General features: G+C 39.4%; 1 protein-coding gene and 1 non-coding gene across 12 annotated transcripts in view; both read right to left on the bottom strand.

Annotated features, from left to right (window-relative positions):
- Window positions 1-18,382, bottom strand: part of MTA3 (metastasis associated 1 family member 3) — a 217,352-nt gene that overhangs the window by 123,663 nt on the left and 75,307 nt on the right. The window lies entirely within an intron of this gene.
- Window positions 11,891-11,963, bottom strand: TRNAR-CCU. The gene has a single exon. It is a non-coding gene; the product is annotated as a tRNA-Arg (tRNA).

Genomic DNA, 18,382 nt, shown 5'->3' with positions numbered 1-18,382 from the left:
AGCATTCTAAAATTCTGTAGGGTGTGCCAGAAATATGACAGAGTTAACTAACATAGCCTGAAGGGCCAGCAAAGGCTTCTGTGAGGAAACAAAGCTTAACTGAAACCTGAAGGAGAAAGGAGGTTGGGGTGGGTGGGTCCCTGTCTTTTTAAACTAGAGAACACAGGCTGGCCCAGGCCTTATCTCTACTTGAGCCTGGCTAGACCAAGGGAATTTCCTGCTCCTACCTTCACACCATTGGGGCTGACTATATCAGCAGAGAGCCTCATTCCAGTGACTGAACTGTCCTGGTTTTAAAACTGAAAGTCTTCTGCTCAGAGAACCCCTCAAGACAGGTGGTCACCCCAGCCCTTATATTACTAAACTCACTATGACGCTCTGGCCTACTGAAAGAAAATTTATGGTCCCATAATGGTGAAAATTTAAAAGACAGAAAATAGCAAAACTCATCAAGAACATACACCCATTGGAATTCTCATATATTCACAAACAAAGTGAAAGTTGGTTCGACCACTATGGGAAATTTTTTTGGCAATATCTACTGAAGTAAAATGATACCCACCCAATAAACCAACAATTCCACTCCTGGGTATTTATCCACAAGAGGAATTAGAGTGTAAGTACACCAGAAGACTTGTACAAGATGTTCCTAGGAGCTTTGTCACAGGAGCCAAAAAATGGAAACCACTCAGATGTCCATCAGTAGGAGAAGGAATACTACCAGGCCGGAGGAAAAAATAAGTAGGAACAAGCAATAACACCAATGGATCCTAGAGACAGGGTGCTGAGGGAAAAAGTCAGGCAGAGAGGGCAAATACTGTAGGTACTCCATTTAGATGAGGTTAAAAACTTGGCAAAACTAACAGATAGTAGACAGACATCAGAACAGTGATTACGCAGGGAGGAAGAGAACAGTAATGACCAGGAATGGGCATAAAGAACATGCTAGGGTATCAGAAAGTTTCTCTACCTTGATCGGAGTGGTAGTAATAGAAATGCATACACCTGTAGAAAATTTACTGACCTGCACATTGTATCCAACCCGTGGTATTTTATACCTTGACTTAAAAATTTTTTTAAAGAACAAGGATTTCTACTTCCGAACAAATGAATTAACAGGGACCAGATCTACCCTCCCACCTGAAACAACCAAAACAATTAAAAACTAATAATTTAAAAAGTGGACAGTAGACCAAATATATGAAACATCAGTTTTCTTAACACTGGACCACTGGACATCAGATAATGACGAACAGTGTCTTGAGAGAGAGGACACAAACAAGAGATGAGCCCTAACATTACATACATACTGCGGAGAGAATTTCCAGGCAATGGTGCAAGGAGGAGAAACTGAGGCAAAGCCTGGCATGGTCCCAGAGTTAGGGAGGCAAAGCTGAAAGACCAGGAAGAACAAAGCAACAAGAGTACAGAAGACAGAGTACCAGAGACTAGAGACTGCAGGGGGTGATCTTCCAGCACAGTACCCATCAGTGAAAGCACATGAGGAAACTATCAGAAGCCAAGAAAAAGGATCATTGGAAAAGAATCAGAGGGAATGGTACCCAGTGCTTACATGGGGCCATGAACAGATTTGTTCCCAAATAGCTACCCTGGAAAAACTCATAATTCACGGTGTATTGGGTAGAATACACAGAAAGGTCTTACCTAAGTAATGGGGAACAATTAAGCCCTAGACTGATCTCCATATCCACTTAACAAATATATGTAAGGTCATAAATGTAATAACCAAAAGGATCAAACTGTCTCCAAGTAATGTGAGTGCATCCCAGAAATCAACTCAAGAAGATTTATAAGAATATGAAAATATCCAGGATGTTGGGGCGCATGGGTGGCTCAGTCGTTAAGCGTCTGCCTTCGGCTCAGGTCATGATCCCAGGGTCCTGGGATCGAGCCCCGCATCAGGCTCCCTGCTCAGTGGGAAGCCTGCTTTTCCCTCTCCCACTCCCCCTGCTTGTGTTCCTGCTCTCGCCGTCTCTCTCTGTGAAATAAATAAAATCTTAAAAAAAAAAAAAAAAAATATATATATATATATATATATCCAGGATGCAAAAAAGTAAAATTTACCATGTCTGCTACATACCTAGTAGGAGGCCTAAATTAAAGACTGACCATACCAACTGTAGGCAGAGTGAAGAAACCCAAATGCCCTTACACTACCTAAGGGAATGTAAAATGGTACAATCACAATGGCAAACGGTTCACGGTTTCTTAAAAAGCTAAAATACCCCTACCATATGGGTAAAGCCATTCTACTCCAACCAAAGAAAATGTTTATCTGTACAAAAAATTGTAACGAGGGGCGCCTGGATGGCTCAGTTGTTAAGCATCTGCCTTCAGCTCAGGTCATGATCCTGGAGTCCAGGGATCGAGCCCCACATCGGGCTCCCTGCTGAGCGGGAAGCCTGCTTCTCCCTCTCCCACTCCCCCTGCTTGTGTTCCCTCTCTCGCTGTCTCTCTGTCAAATAAATAAATAAAATCTTAAAAAAAGAAAAAACAAAAAACCTTCTGACGAATATTCACAGTAACTTTATCTGTAATTGCCAAAAACTGAAAACAAGTGAAATGTCCACAAACAGATGAGTGAATAAACAAATGGTGGAACATCCATACAATGGAAAGCTACTCAACAATAAAAAGGAAGAAATCATCAATGCTGAGAGACATACTGTGTTCATAGATTAGAAGATTCAATATTGTTAAAATGTCAATTCTCCTCAAAATGATCAATGGCTTTAACACAATCCCAATCAAAATCCCAGCAGGCTCTTTTTGTACAAGTTGTCAAGCTTGTACTAAAATTCTGAAGGAAATACAAAGGATCTAGAATATACAAGAGTTGAAAAAAAATTCTGAAAAAAAGAAATCAAAGTTGGAGGGCTAACATTACTAGATTTCAAGAAGTATTAGAAAGCTACAATAATCAAAAGCTGGTTATAGGCAAAAAGCAATAAACGTATCAATGGAACAGAAGAGAAGGGCCAGAAATAGAGCATATGAGCAACCACTTCGACCAAGGTGCAAGAGCAGCACAATGGAGAAAGGACGGCCTTTCCACTGGTGCTGGAGCAATCGGATATGCATACGCCCTCTGGCCCCACAAAGAAAGGAACTTAGGATCCATACCTTGCCCTAGATATAAAAATTAACTAAAAGTGGGTCATAACTTAAATGTTAAATCTAAAACTGTAAAACTTCTACAATATAGGAGAAGACTAAATGACAGCAAAGCATGAAAGTAAAATTGATTCATACTTTCCGGAAGCCTCTTTAGGAACATGTATTAAAAACCTTATAAACTGGGGGCGCCTGGGTGGCTCAGATGGTTTAAGCGTCTGCCTTCGGCTCAGGTCATGGTTCCAGGGTCCTGGGATCGAGTCCCGCCATCAGGCTAGGCTCCCCGCTCCGCAGGAAGCCTGCTTCTCCCTCTCCCACTCCCCCTGCTTGTGTTCCCTCTCTCGCTGTGTCTCTCTGTCAAATAAATAAATAAAATCTTAAAAAAAAAAAAAAACCCTTATAAACTGTATATACAGGGGCTCCTGGGTGGTGCAGCCAATTAAGCACTTCTTGGTTTTTCAGCTCAGGCCATGATCTGGGTACTGGGATCGAGCCCCACGTCGGACTCTGCGCGCAGCCCAGTGAGGGGTCTGCTTGAGATTCTCTCTCCCTCCCCTTCTGCCCCTCCCACTTGTCCTCTCTCTCTAGAATAAATAAATCTTAAAAAAAAAAAACTGTATATACATTTCTCTGATCAAATCATTCAAAAAAAAAGGGGGGGGGGACAATCAAAAAAGACCAAAAAAAGGTAAGTTCACGAGAAAGCATTTATTAGGACAGTCACTGAAACATTTTTCTATTCCTTTTTCTTTGTAAACTACTAAATAATCGAAAATAATTCTACAATGCTACACTCTAAAGTTGTGAATTACGTGATGTAGGAATTATCAATATAAGAAATATGAGCCATCTCATACTATAGAATATAACCTTTTTCAAAGATTTAAGCAATATGGAAACCAAAGCTCAGAAAATTTATAGTTTACCAGGGACAAAATGGAAACAAGAATCAATCATAGGGTAAAGGATTACAACATTTCTTACAGACATTTTCTGCAGTATATTTCCTTCTGGGAGCCTTTCACTAATGAGCTTCATAATTTCTAAAAATTTCTTATAATCCTGTCATCCTTTCCTGTCCTATTTATAGTTATTTATATGAAAAGATACACAATCATAAGTTTTTAAGAAGTCTTTTCAAGTAAGTGAAAATATAAAAAACATTTCCCCAAATGTATGGAGTACTGAGTAATCTGAAACCCACCTCAACAAAAGAAATGGATTTGCTGCCTAAACTACCAAAACACAATAAAGGAGTCAACCATATTACATCTTAAAGGCAAAAAGAATTATAAAATACAGGAAATAAAATCTTTTATTTTTGTTATCTCTAGGGATATCTTTCCAATCCCTAGCCTTTAATAATTTTTCTACCAGGTTGAAATTAATCCTGCCAGGACTCATAGTTTCACCCATATGAATTACCAACTCTTAAATGTAACCAGCTATTTTTATAACCTTGCCACAAAGACTCAGAAGTCCCCACAATATGAAAATATTCATGCAGCTTTAAAGACTAATGGAAATTTTGGAGAGCAAGATGGCGCAGGAGTAGGAGACCTGGATTTCGTCTGGTCCCAGGAATTCAGCTGGATAGGGATCAAACCATTCTGAACACCTACGAACTCAACAGGAAATCGAAGAAAAGAATAGCAACAACTCTCTGAATAGAAAAGCAACCACTTTCTGGAAGAACAAAATCAACAAATATTATCAGAGGTTCACCTTGCCGCAATATCTCAAGACTCTTCCTCCGTATCAGACAACAATGAAGCCATGGAAACAGATTAAGATAAATGCTTATCAAATTATCCCTACTCTGAGGCACCTTAAAGATTCTTGAATTAACAACTACTTGATTTTGGTTTGACCGGAAAATCTATCTTCTACATTTTCTTATCTACCATATTACTTCATACTACCAGGTTGGACAGACCTGTTAATAAGGCAAAAATATTGAGCCAAAGGAAGACTGTGCAGAATATTTCCTGAGTCATTTATACTTTTCCTGTTAATTCATGTTGAATATACTGGGTCTGTATTGTGGTTTCATACAAACTACGCTGATGATTATTTAAGATGTTTTCATCATTCTTTCTGATTTGGAAAACCACATTTCTTTCCCCCCTCAAAATAAAATTTCAATTGCAAAAAATTAATAAATAAATAAAGACTAATGGAAGTTTTATATACTGGGTCAGGAGGGGGGAAAAAACACAAAACAAAAGCAAGAGATCAAGGGAAAAAAAATTGTGCTAAGAAGAATGAATTTATAAAAATCTTTACTTATGCAACGAAGCTAGATAGAACAAAGATATTGTATCAGATGGTGTCTAAAGCTACACTTTATTCCAAGATCTATAAATACTGGCCAACAGAAAGGTTTAATTTGGCTGTGAAGAAAATGAATTATTCCACTAAACTATTATGGGCAGAAAGGGGAGGATATCAGGCTCATAGTGGTATGGCTGGAAATCAAGGCAAGAAATCAAGGCAAGAACCCCAAACTATTCTTATTTAACCTATATGGGTAAGATGCAGTTTCCATTCTATCTTTCACTAAAGGGAATTGAAAAAAAAAATGCAAGAGCCAATGTGACATGCAGCATGAAACGCAAGACACAGAAAACACAAAATAAACAGTAAGCCTCCCTTCAACATCATATACCAACCTAGCCCTTAACAGTTCAAGGTCTTTGACCAGTGAAAATATGATACATCCTTTGGAAGTTTCAAAAACTAATGCAAATTCCAATGTGGATTCAAAACAATGGCTGATTAGAGTGAACTTGTAATGATCTTTCATCATTCTATTTCTGTATTAGAATGAGAGCTCATAATACAACATTCCTATTCTACCAAAGTAGTGTGAGACCAGGAATGATTTTATTCCCCATTCTTTTTACCAGTTAAAGGACAAAAGTAGGGCAGGATAAAGTCTTTTCACTAAAAACAACTTGAAAATACACATTCTTAGAATTTAGGTACTTCTGTCTTTCCCTCCTCCAAAAAAGACTCAAACGACAAAACAAGTTTACATCTAAGAAATGTTAAAAGTTAATAAATACTAATAGGGGTGCCTAGCTGGCTCAGTTGGAAGCATGCAGCTCTTGATCTTGGGGTTGTGAGCTTGAGGCCTGTGCTGAGTATAGAGATAACTTAAATAAACTTAAAAAAAAATACTAATAAAGTTATGCCAAGGGAATTTACCAAGGGCCTTTTAAAGGGTGCAGCAGAGAGCCCTGGCATCAGTTTAGAAGGTTTTCTGTGTAGATGGGGAAGCTCTCTGAGGGAAAGAGGACACTAGGAGGGCTTCTGAATGACCACCACTTTCCCTTAAATATAAGCATCTTCAATAGGAAAAATGTTAACACATATTGCTACATACTAATCTCTGCCAATACCTGCTGTACATATTAAGTAAAATATCTCTTCCAACCAACCCACAGCTCTTTACCCTTGCCCTTGCCTGTCTGTGGATGGTGGATGGTGATGGTGGTGGCGGTGGTGGGTGGGGGGGGGGGGGGGGGGAATAGCAACATGCTCCGGGAAAGATACATGGTGAGGACTCACTGCCCCATAGAAGGGAGAAGCCGCAGGCAGTGCCAACAACTAGTCTTGTGGGACTGTGCTTCCCAAAGCCACAAGGAGCACACTGCTGCCCTTCACAGTACACCCTCCCACATACTTCTATTTGTCTTAACTTTTTCTGACATAACGGGACCTACATACTACAGCCCTGAAAGGGGGAACTTAAGTATGAAAAGGGAAAATGTTTTAAGCCCACCAGCTCTCTACAATACCTTAAAATGTTGTTTATTACACACATAGAATAAAAACAAAGAGCCCCTTCTTATATTTCGGATGAAAAAAACAAGGTAGCAAAGGAAAAGGACAGAGAGTATCTGGACCCTAGGTCTAGAGTTTGTTATGCCAAGATGCCTGCTTTGCTCTTTAGGGAAGGAATATGGCTCCTGGAAGCCTTACAGGTGAAAATGATAAAATGGGTGAAAGCAGAAGCTGCCAGCCAAGATGCCTCCCACCTCAGCTCAGCAAAAGAACTGGCCAGATCTGAAAGAATGATCTCCTCTTAAGTATTCTCTCCATCTCTTTGCAATAAGACTCTCCCATTTGTATCATCCTGTTTTTAACAAAAATTGTCATGATACAATTCTCTTTACTCTTTTGTAAAACGTATAGGCGACTAGGATATTCAAACCTGTGAATGATCATTTCCTAAACGCATTTGGTGTGACTTTAGAAGTCCCCCTGGCAGGGGTCAGGTGTCCTGCCTGGGTGTTTCACCTCTCCCACAGCACTTACTATACCCTAGTGAAGCAACCTGTGCCTATGAGCCCAGAACTAAAGGCTTTCTGAGAGCAGGGACAGTGTCTGGTCACGGTTAACATACCCAGCACCAAAAACAGACACCTGCTCATACTGAGATGCTCAATGAATTATTTATTGAATGAATGAGAACAAGATATTGGAAGGAACATGACCCACTGAAAAGAAATGGATTTGAGATTTCCAGTTCTGGTTCTAGAATGTCACCCACGTGATGTATAATTCTGAAGAAGGTATATTAAACACAGCAATAATAATCCGTATCTACCAACATCACTACCATCCATCATAATACCACTACAGTAAATATTTGGATTTCTTAATCTCCTTCCTTCCCCTTGCTGAGATTTTAAAGCTTAAAAAGAGTTCTTAGCCACCCATGCACCCCAAGTTCTGCATGGGAAGTGGCATAAAAGGTATTGAGAGGCTATGAGCCTGATGAGGGTTTTAGCCATTAGCCAGCAAGGATGAAAAGGTGAGGCTTTTATGCAGCAGTGTCCATTCTCCAACTTCCCAAGCTGTCATGAAAGGACTGGGCGTCAAGAGCTTCTGGATATGACCTCTAAAACCTTGGCCTGAGGCTTCAGGTGAGCACTACCAACCTTCCAGTGCTGCCAGCTTGGCTCTGGACAAGACTTCAGAGGGAGCAGCTTCCCATGTGGCTCAGTTCTCTGTGCTGTGGTGGGAGTCCTCCCGGGGCCCAGCCTAGGATCTGACCTTCAATTGTTCCATCATTTCGTAAGCACCTAATTCCCAGTAATAGATCATATACAGGCTGGTTTCTGTTTCTCTCACTGACTCTGACTGATACGAAAAGCTATCGTTTGCTGCATACCTCATGATTTGCCAGGCGGTTTATTCATTTAATTCCTACACCAACTCTCAAGACAGGGAGGGTAACAAGGTAGAAAGTATTAGCAAGCCCCTATTAAGATGAAGACCCTAAGGCTCAAAAGGGTTAATTAGGGGCGCCTGGGTGGCCCAGTTGGTTAAGTGGCTGCCTTCAGCTCAGGTCATGATCCCGGAGTCCTGGGAGTCCTGGGATCGAGCCCCACATCAGGCTCCCGACTCTGCGGGAAGCCTGCTTCTCCCTCTCCCTCTGCCTGCCACTCTGCCTACTTGTACTCTCTCTCTCTCTCTGTGTGTCAAATAAATAAATAAATAAAATCTTAAAAAAAAAAAGGGTTAATTAATCTGCCCAAGGCACAGGACGGAGTCAACATTAACACCAGGATGGTGTCTGACTCCAAAACCTGTTTTTCTACAATGCCAAACTGGACAAACAAAAATAGGGTATAGCCATATTTATCTTCTCCAAAATAAATTTTGAAGAGATGAATAAAACAGAAAAGCAGCAATCAGGATAAAATATTCATCCAGCTACATAACCTTGGGTCAAGGACTCAGCTATAAAATACAGACGTTTTAGGGGTGCCTGGGTGGCTCAGCTGGTTAAGTACCCAACTCTTGATTTCAGCTCAGGTCATGGGATCGAGCCCCATGCAGGGCTCCATGTTGGGCGTACAGCCTGCTTAAGATTCTCTCTCTCCCTCTCCCTCTGCCCGCCCCCCCCTTTAAAAAAATAAATTAAATTAAATTAAATACAGAGGGTTTAAACAGATTATGTATAAGGTCCTCGCAGGCAGGAAGCTATAGAATTCAGTGTGTACAGTACTACAATGAAACAATTTTTTTAAAAGATTATCTGTGGAAAATTTTAGATTAGCTACTCTGACTACAAAAAATGATTTTCATTCAACTAGTAATATGAAAATACAAAACATGAGTCCACAAATTAAGTTAAAGCTAACACAAAAACCTTTAAAGAAACTTAAGAATATCTAATTATTGGAATGCCTCATTTAATAATCAATAAGCAATGTGACATCAGTTTTAAAGTATTAATAGAGTACTAGCTTTGTTTAAAAAGATAATAACAACCATTAACATTCAAAGTAACGGATCAATAAGAAAATGTGTATCATAAAACGTAATTAACTTGTCAAATAATAAGCCTCTGTAATATTTACAGTTGATAATAATCTGCTTAATGAGACACAAACTTGCCATAACTGCTAATTATAAAATGTCATTCCCAAAAAATAAAAACATTATAACGCAGCAAGAGAAAAATATCCTTATAAATGAACATTTATTACTTTTAATGCTGCAACAAAAAATAGACTATTGTGCCACCTCCAATCAACTGGTAGCAGATGCCTGGAAAGGACTGAGAATGGTCTCTAGGGACAGAGTTAGTCTCAGATTAGCCAGATTTGGCCCTGGATCCAGAAAAGGAGAGTGTCAGGCTGACATCTCTTAACAGACTATAGACTAAGAGACAACAGACATGTGGGCTATATACTCTCATAATATCAAACTTTCTAAGAAATTACAACACACATCTAGAAATCGAGTATGTTTAGTCTTGTCCCTGCTGATAAAATTTGTGGTCAAACTACAAAAACTGGAATGAAGAAACAGTTCTTCAAATGCCAGGCCAACCTTCTGTTGTATTTCCCCTTCTGTCTTTAGTATTCCTCTCGCAGGTACAAAGCACCGCTGGCTCTTGAACATCATGGCTTGACTTGCAAGGGTCCATTTATATGTGCATTTCTTTCAATAAGAACAGCACGGAAGTGTATTTTCTCTTATGATATTCTTAATAACATTTTCTTTTCTCTAGCTTACTTTATTGTTAAGGGTATAATATATGAATCACATAGCATACAAAATATGTGTTAATTGGCTGTGTATGTTCTCAGTAAGGTTTCCAGCCAACAGTAGGCTATTAGTAGTTAACTTTTTGGAGAGTCAAAAGTTATACACTGAGGGTGCGGGGGAGAGGCGGGGGGGCACCTGGCTGGCTCAGTCGGAAGAGCAAGCGACTCCTGATCTGAGGGTTGTTGAGTTCGAGCCCCAGGTTTTATGTAGAGATTACTTAAAAACAAAATCTTAAGGAGCACCTGGGTGGCTCAGTCGGTTAAGCGTCTGCCTTCAGCTCAGGTCCTGATCCCAGGGTCCTAGGATTGAGCCCCATGTCGGGCTCCCTGATCATTGGGAAGTCTGCTTCTCCCTCTTCCTCCCCCACTCGTTCTCTCTTTCTCGCTCACTCTCTGCTCAAATAAATAAAACTTTATTAAAAAATGGTTACTGAAGTAAGTCCAACATGTAGACATATTCTGGTAAAATTTCAGAACACCAATTCTAAAAGAGAAAAGCTTCCAAAGGACAAAACATGTTAACTACAAAAGAGTAAGAATCAGACTGACATCAGACTTCTTATCAACAACACTGGATTCCAGAAGACAGTGAGGCAATTGCTCCAAAGTTATGAGAGAAAACTATTTTGAACCTAGAAGTCTATAAAAAGCCAAACTAGCACTCAAGTGTGATGGTAGAGATATTTTAAGGCAGGCAAAGATTTAGAAAGTTCACCACCCACAGACGCTTTCTGAAAAAAACTTTGATAGCGACATATTTCAGCAAAGCAAACACAAATGTAATTCAACAATAAAGATGACTTGGATACAAGAAACAGTAGTGAGGGAACAAATCGAATGAGTACACCTGAGATACGAACTTTAAGAAGCACCTATGTAAGATGGACTTGCATGCAGAGAATACTGAGAACAGCATCTGCTGTGATGTGCTTTTGATTTTATTAAACCATCACTACTATTTAGTAAATTCTAGAACTAAATGCTGTATAGTTTCAACATTGGAAGGTAGAGGACAAGGAAGGAAGAAAATGTGAGCTAAATGTATTTCCTTATTATAAGGGGAGAATAGTGGGAAAACATAAGGTTAAACATGTCTGTTTAAATGGAAGGGTATCTGCTTTTTTCCCCCTTTACTGAATTAACTAAAGATTTCCCCCCTACAAATTATTTTAGCAAAAGTTAAACTCAATATAAAACAGGCAGGGGCGCCTGGGTGGCTCAGTCAGTTAAGCGTCTCCCTTCGGCTGAGGTCATGATCTCAGGGTCCTGGGATGGAGCTCCGTATCAGGCTCTCTGCCCAGCAAGGAGTCTGCTTGTCCCTCTCCCTCTGTGATCTCTCTCATTCTTGCTCTTTCAAATAAATAAATAAAACCTTTAAAAAGAATGATATGCACTCTGTAGAACTGTGTGAGAGGAAAGGATGAAAAACCCAGGCCTCCACCAGTACAGAGCGGTTAAATAATAATATATCAAACTGTGGAATACAATGCAGTCAGTAAAAGAAAGCACTAATATGGAAGGATCTCCAACACAAAAAGAAAAAAGCAAGGGCCAGAAAAAGTGACCTAGTTATCAGAAGTCTTCAAAAGGTGAACTTGAACCCCTCTGTGAGTACATGAAGATACCCAAAGGGAATACAGAAACACAGGTTCAAGGAGATGGACTGATCTGTCTAGTAAGCTCTACACCCAACATGGGGCTTGAACTCACAACCCCAAGATCAGGAGTCACACGCTCTACCGACTGAGCCAGCCAGGTGCCCCAAAGGAGATCAACGTCTAGATGAACTTCCTCAGACACTAGTTTCTGACCCATCTGGGAACTAGCACAGGGTAGAGGTATCTGGCTAACCCTTCCTTTCTTATCCCTCCACCCCCCTAAGTCTTATAGTGAAGCACAACCCAGGGGAGTAAAAACCTCCAGGGCACAAAACAAAGAGACCACTGGTGACAAAACAGAAGCACAATATAATCTCTAAGAAGAGTGTTTAACCAAAATATTAGAAACATACACAGTAGGGTTTTGTGTCTTATATATACTTCAGCTACAAAGAAGTATGATATTAAAATTGGGGTGTTTGGTCAGTATTAGGATGTTATGAATTCAAAAAGATTTGAGACTATGGCATCAGATGGCTGTCTACCTATCAAATTGACAGATAATGAACAATTTTCACTTAAAGATTTCACTTTTTCCAACCCGTGAATGGTGACCAAAAAAATACCATCACTCCTTATAACATTATATGTTCACTATACGTCAAAAAGAATTTTTTTAGGTGGCCTGGGTGGCTCAGTTGATTAAGCACCCAACTCTTGATTTCAGCTCAGATCGTGATCTGAGTAATGTGAGATCAAGCCATGCTGGGCATGGAGCCTGCTTAAGAGTCTCTCTCTCCCTCTCTAATAAAAATAAAAAATAAAAAATTTAAACAATTTTTTTAAAAAAATCACTCCTGAGAAAAGTTTCAAGAAAACAAAACAAACAAAAAAACTACAAAGACAGAAAGAAAGAAAGAAAGAAAGAAAAAGAAAGAAAGAAAGAAAGAAAGAAAGAAAGAAAGAAAGAAAGAAAGAAAGAAAAAGAAAGAAAAAAGCAGAATCTGTAAAAACTACTGAAGGCCTTAGTCCATTACAGCAAGGCTCCAAGCATTATCCAGGAGTCTTAGAACTCAGAAGGAGGGGCACCTGGGTGGCTCAGTCAGTTAAGCGTCCCGCTCTTGGTTTCAGCTCAGGTCATGGTCTCAGGGTTGTGAGATCAAGCCCTGCGTCTGGGTCCTTGCTCAGCCCGGAGTCTGCTGGGAATTATCTTTCTTCCTCCCCCTCTGCCCTTCCCCCAACTTGTGCTCTCTCTCTCTCTCGAAAATAAATAAAATCTTAAAAAAAAAAATTCAGAAGGAGATGGTTGCCTTGGGGATGCATAGTACTCACTTAATAAAAAAAATTTTTTAAAGATTTTATTTATTTCAGGGGCACCTGGGTGGCTCAGTCATTAAGCGTCTGCCTTCCGCTTAGGTCATGATCCCAGAGTCCTGGGATCGAGCCCTGCATGGGGCTCCCTGCTCAGCGGGAGGCTTGCTTCTCCCTCTGCCACTCCCCCTGCTTGTGTTCCCTCTCTCGCTGTGTCTCTCTCTGTCAAATAAATAAATAAAATCTTCAAAAAAAAAAGATTTTATTTATTTCAGAGAGAGATCTCAAGTAGGCAGAAAGGCAGGCAGAGGGAGAGGGAGAAGCAGGCTCCCTGCTGAGAACGGAGCCTGATGAGGGGCTCGATCCCAGGACACGGGGATCCTGACCTGAGCGGAAGGCAGACCTTTAACAAACTGAGCCACCCAGGCGCCCCTCACCTACTAAAATTGAAAAAAAGAGACTTTCCAACAAAGTCACTGTGATTTAGCTACCTGGTTTGTCAATAAAGACTGGCTTCACCATTAAGGTTTACTGGTGATCATTTTCCATGACTGAATAAATGAAATCTGTTGTTCCAACAATCTGATGAAAATATACTTAAATATAGTTCATATTTACATAACATATATTTAAATACATTTTAAGTACATACATAGTATAAAATTCAAACATTTTCTCAAACATAAATTTAAAATGCAAAGGTGTATTTAAATGAACATTATCTCAACTTCCCCAAACATTTCTGAGTATATCAGGTTAAATAAGGTCCCTCTGATGGGTTAGTTTTGTGTCTCAAGTTGGCAAGACTACAGTTCCTCTTACTCCAAATCTAATCTAGGTGGTGCTATGAAAGTATTGTGTAGATGTGATTAACATCAGCTGACTCTAAGTAAAGGAGATTATCCTCAATAACCTGGGTGGGCCTCATCTAATCAGTTGAAAGCCCTCATGAACATAATTGTAATGCTCTGAGGAAGAGATTCCACCAACCAGCCTACCAGTGAGGATTTCAGGCTTGCCTGACCAGCCCGCACAATCATATAAACCAATTACCTGCAATAAATCTCTTCACATTTTTCTATAAACCAGTTGGATTATATATGTGTGAGCATGTACATAGGAGACTATATGTATGCATATATTTATGTATATATATGAATGTATATATTTAAAATCCCCAACTGCTTCTGTTTCTCTGGTAGAACACTAAATGATACAATCCCCATAGCTAAAAGAGTAAGAAGTAGGGGCGCCTAGGTGGCTCAGTTGTTAAGCATCTGCCTTCGGCTCAGGTCATGATCCCAGGGTCCTGGGATCGAGCCCCACATCAGGCTCCCTGCTCAGCAGGAAGCCTGCTTCTCCCTCTCCCACTCCCCCTGCTTGTGTTCCCTCTCTCACTGTGTCTCTCTCTGTCAAATAAATAAATAAAATCTTTAAAAAATAAAATAAAAGAGTAAGAAGTATAATTAACAGTCACTTGTTAGGTGTCAGTAAAGCTTTTTAACTGTGCTTCTCAGAAAATGAGACCATGAAGGACTTTATTTTATTTTTTAAAGATTTTTTTAATTATTAAATTTTAAAATATTTAATATTTTAAATATTAAATATTTAAATTAATATTTTTATTAAATAAATAAATAAAAATATTAAAAATATTTTTTAAAGATATGATTTTTCACATACAACTCAGAAGAACAAAGAGACACTTGTAAGTTCTGAGGGCAGTGATTTCTGTTGCTTTGTTCACTGCTTATCACCAGAGATTAGAAGATTGTCCGGAACATAGTAGGAGATCAAAATACATTTGATAAATGAATGAGCAAACCTCCACCATTCTCATCTATTTACTTAGATGGATGAAAATATTTTGTCAGAAGTTTCATCTATAAACCCAAAAATCAGAAAAAGAAAATGCCAAACCCTGCCTCATTCTACAATGAGTTACACTAACACAAGGATTCATTAACTAATCAGGAGTAAGAGGAAGCCTCATCTGTATCTAAGAGATGATTTCCAGTAAAAATGTATTTTTATGTTTACTAATTACCGTATTTTTAAAGATTTATTTATTTATTTGAGAGAAAGCATGGTGGGAAGGGGCAGAGGGAGAAGGAAACAGAGCATCCCAAGCAGACTCCCTGCTGAGCAGAGCCCAATGTGGGGCTGGATCCCACAACCCTGAGAGCATGACCTGAGCCGAAATCAAGAGTCAAATGCTGGGGCGCCTGGGTGGCTCAGTCGTTAAGCGTCTGCCTTCGGCTCAGGTCATGATCCCGGGGTCCTGGGATCGAGCCCCGCATCGGGCTCCCTGCTCCGCGGGAAGCCTGCTTCTCCCTCTCCCACTCCCCCTGCTTGTGTTCCCTCTCTCGCTGTGTCTCTCTGTCAAATAAATACATAAAATCTTAAAAAAAAAAAAAGAGTCAAATGCTTAACCGACTAAGCCACCCAGGCGCCCCAATAATTATCCCATTTTTTTATAATACTTGAACTGTAATAAGACTCTGAGCCTCTCAGGGGCACCTGGGTGGCTCAGTTGCTTAAGCATCTGCCTTCGGCTCAGGTCATGATCCCAGGGTCCTGGGATCAAGCACAGAGTTGGGCTCCCTGCTCAGTAGGGAGTCTGATTCTCCCTCTGTCCCTTTCCTCTGCTTGTGCACTCTCTCTCAAATAAATAAATAAATAAAATCTTTTTTTTTTTTAAAGATTTTATTTATTTATTTGAGAGAGAGAGAATGAGAGATAGAGAGCACGAGAGGGAAGAGGGTCAGAGGGAGAAGCAGACCCCCTGCCGAGCAGGGAGCCCGATGTGGGACTCGATCCCAGGACTCCAGGACCATGACCTGAGCCGAAGGCAGTCGCTTAACCAACTGAGCCACCCAGGCGCCCTAAATAAATAAAATCTTAAAAAAAAAAAAAAAAGACTGAGCTTTTTGGGCTCAGAAAATACAAAATGTTTTTATTTTAATGTATTTATACATTTTTCTTGCAGAGAATGATATGATGATGAATAAAACTTGCAGACATGGGGCACCTGGGTGGCTCAGTTAAGTGCCCGACTCTTGATTTCAGCTCAGGTCATGATCTCAAGGTTCTAAGACTGAGCCTTGCGTTGGGCTCCATGATGGGCATGGAGCCAGCTTAAGACTCTCTCTTTCACCTTCCCTCCCGCCGCCCCCTCCGCCATTCATGTTCTCTCTAGAAAACAAAACAAAACAAAATTTTCAGGCATAAAATACATTAGGCTGGAATTCTGTGGAGAAAAAATGGAAAGCAGCTCAAGGAGAAAAAAAAATCCTATAAAATTTCAAATTGTAGAGTAGAACTTGTTCTTCCTTTTTTTAACCTGTGATGGTGGGCAAATTGTGACAATATTTCTTTTCTACCAGAATACTTTAAAGTGTGATATAACAATTTATTTTTAAATGTCACTATTCACAACATACCAGATATTACATCTTTGCAACTATTTTAATTTTTGTTAAGTAAGCTCTACGCCCAATGTGGGGCTTGAACTCAAAACCCAGAGATCAAGAGTCGAGATCAAGAGTTGCATGCTCTACCGACTAAGCCAGCCAGGCGCCCCCACAACTATTTTAATTTTTGATGAAAAATTTTAGATGTCAACTTTATCTTTTTTTAAAACTTTTTTGAGTATAGTTGACACACAATGATACATTAGTTTCAGGTTGACAACTGAGTGATTCAACAAGTTTATACATTATGATGTGCTCAACACAAGTGTAGTTATCATCCATCCCCATATAATCTATTACAGTATCACTGACTATATTCCTTATCCATTCCTATGACATATTCATTCCATACCTAGATAACTGTATCTCCCACTCTCCTCCATTTTACCCATCCCTCCACCCAACCTGCTTTTGGCACCCATCAGTTTGTTCTCTGTATTTATAGGTCTGATTCTGCTTTTGTTTGTTTATTCATTTGTTCTTTAGATTCCGTATGAGTGAAGTCACATATGGTATTTGTCTTTCTCTGATATTTCACTTAGCATATTACTCTCTAGCTCCATCCATGTCATCACAAATTGCATGACCTCATCCTTTTTAATGGCTGCATAACATTCCAGTGCATGTGTGTATACTACATCTTCCTTATCCATTCATTTATTGATGCACACTGAGTTGCTTCTGTATCTTGGCTACTGTAAATAATGTTGCAAGAAACATAGGGGTGCATATATCTCTTTCAATTAGTGTTTTTGTTTTGTTTGGGTAAATAGGCAATAGTACAATTATCAAATAATATGGTATTTCTATTTTTAATTTTTGAGGAACCTCCATAACATTTTCCACAGTGGCTGCACCAATTTATATTCCCACCAACAGTGTACCATGGTTAGATGTCAACTTTAAATGTATAAGAGAGTAAATGTTTTTTAAATTATTAAGGGAATTTCAAGAGCACAAAATATAAAAATCACTATACTATGCCATCATTTTTGTTAAAAAAAAAAAGAGCTGGGGAAATGCACGTAAACACATATGTATGATTTGATCTATATACATTGCTTTTCTCTAGAAAAGACACCAGATACTAGTAACAATGGTGATCTGTGGGAGAGAAGTGGGTTTTTAGAGACCTGATGTGGGGAGCTTATACACTGAGTATACTTTTGTACCTTTTAAATGTTGACCCATATTCAAATAATTATTTTTTTTTTAAGATTTTATTTATTTATTTGACACAGAGAGACACAGCGAGAGAGGGAACACAAGCAGGGGGAGTGGGAGAGGGAGAAGCAGGCTTCCCGCGGAGCAGGGAGCCCGATGCGGGGCTCGATCCCAGGACCCTGGGATCATGACCTGAGCCGAAGGCAGACACTTAACGACTAAGCCACCCAAGCGCCCCAAATAATTACCTTTCAAACACCAAAAATGTTTAAGAATTAACTAAAATATACAAAAAATGTGAAGATAACTATTATGAGACTACAAATAGGATGAATGACTTAACTGAAAAATAGAAAATCTGATAAAACCAACAAAAAGAAAGGAAGGAAATAGGAAATACACACCCAGGACTTAAAACAAAATAGGATTAAATATAAAAGAATTAAATATTCTTATTGAAGTTAAAGATCCTCAAAATGGGTTTAAAAAGGCCAAACAACAGAAACAAAAAAATTTCCAGCTATACGGGTAGTTTAAAGATAGGGTACTCTAGAAAACAACCTAAAAGACTAAAGATAAAATGATTTTAAAAATGTATAAACTAGACAAACGTTAACCACAAAAATGGAAA

The sequence above is a fragment of the Zalophus californianus genome, chromosome 8 (assembly GCF_009762305.2).
Source record: "Zalophus californianus isolate mZalCal1 chromosome 8, mZalCal1.pri.v2, whole genome shotgun sequence".
Lineage (NCBI taxonomy): Eukaryota > Metazoa > Chordata > Mammalia > Carnivora > Otariidae > Zalophus > Zalophus californianus.
Note: the sequence above shows the minus strand (reverse complement) of the source record. Positions and strands in the feature narration are given on the sequence as shown.